This window comes from Bison bison, unplaced genomic scaffold (genome assembly GCF_000754665.1).
Source record: "Bison bison bison isolate TAMUID 2011002044 unplaced genomic scaffold, Bison_UMD1.0 scf7180017864201, whole genome shotgun sequence".
Classification (NCBI taxonomy): Eukaryota; Metazoa; Chordata; class Mammalia; order Artiodactyla; family Bovidae; genus Bison; species Bison bison.
Genome location: NW_011494773.1, coordinates 833,757 through 834,947, shown reverse-complemented (window position 1 = coordinate 834,947; position 1,191 = coordinate 833,757).

The window sequence follows — 1,191 nt, the reverse complement described above, 5'->3', positions numbered from 1 at the left end:
AAAAATCCCACAACCATAACCAGGTCTTAAACAAAACAGCAAAAAAAAGCTCTAGACTTTCAACCCCACCGAGCTCCATGCAGACTCCATGCAGATGGGCACTGGAAAGCCGGGAAGAAAAATATACAATGAAGGGCAGGAGGAAATGGGGAGGTAGGGGGACAAAAACCAGGGAAAGGGTGAAATGCAGTTACTTCTCCAGTGGAGGACTTGGGGTCACTGGAGAACTGAGGGGTGATGGTCGGCCGAGAGAGCAAGGAGGGAAACGGGCAGGAGGGTCTGACCTCCCCACCCCCATCCCCACCCTGAGCTCCTGGCCCGATCAGGGCTGGAGTCAAAGTCCTGACTTGGGAGCATTCGTCAGCCCAAGTGCTTTCCACGAAAGTTTCCATGCCTCCTGCCAGATCAAGAGGCAGGGAGGGAGTAGACAGAGCTTTCCGAGCTCAGAGGCCAGGCAGGCTTTTCGGGGGGACACACAGGACGTTCCTGGACTAGCGAAAGGGGAGAGGACGTGTAGGTGAGGGGCTGGGACTGGAGCCACCTGTGCCTGGAGTGGCAGGGCCCAGTGGGCCGCTCGCAGCCCCTAATGGGTTTCTAAAAGGATGGGGGTGACATTTGGACAGAATTGCCCAAGGTTGAAAGGCCATGGGGGCCTTGCTGTCTCTGCTTCTTCCAGAAAGATTTCCTAGGAGTCAATTGTTTGACAAAGCTTCTTGGGGAAAAGAGTTCCAGTCTTTGGGATAGTAAGGAGTCTCTAAGAAACACTGGCTGCTCCAGTTTGTGCAAAGATGGGGCAGCCTCTCCAGGGCGGTCCAGCCCAACTCTGAAAGCTGAGGCATGGGGCAAAGTTTCGAGAAGACAGGAGAATAATGGAGAAATGACGGAAGTGTGGACTGTCCACACACTCCTGGTCACCCCAGGCACTCCTGCCATCTGCAGGCTACCTCCTCTGATCACAGCAGGGTCCTCTGTCTTGGTGCTCTGGTTACCTGTGCTCACAGATTTAGGTAGAATTTCAGATGAGGCTCCCTGTTCAGGAAGGGTCATGGATGCGCCCAGTCCCTTGCTGGGTGTGATGAGGGACAGGCATTTTATCATCCCTTAGAACATCCTCATCTCTAACTTTTTAAAAAATGAAGTGGAATTTCCTCCTCACGTTACATCTAATTCTTTACTCTCCAGATTAACCGA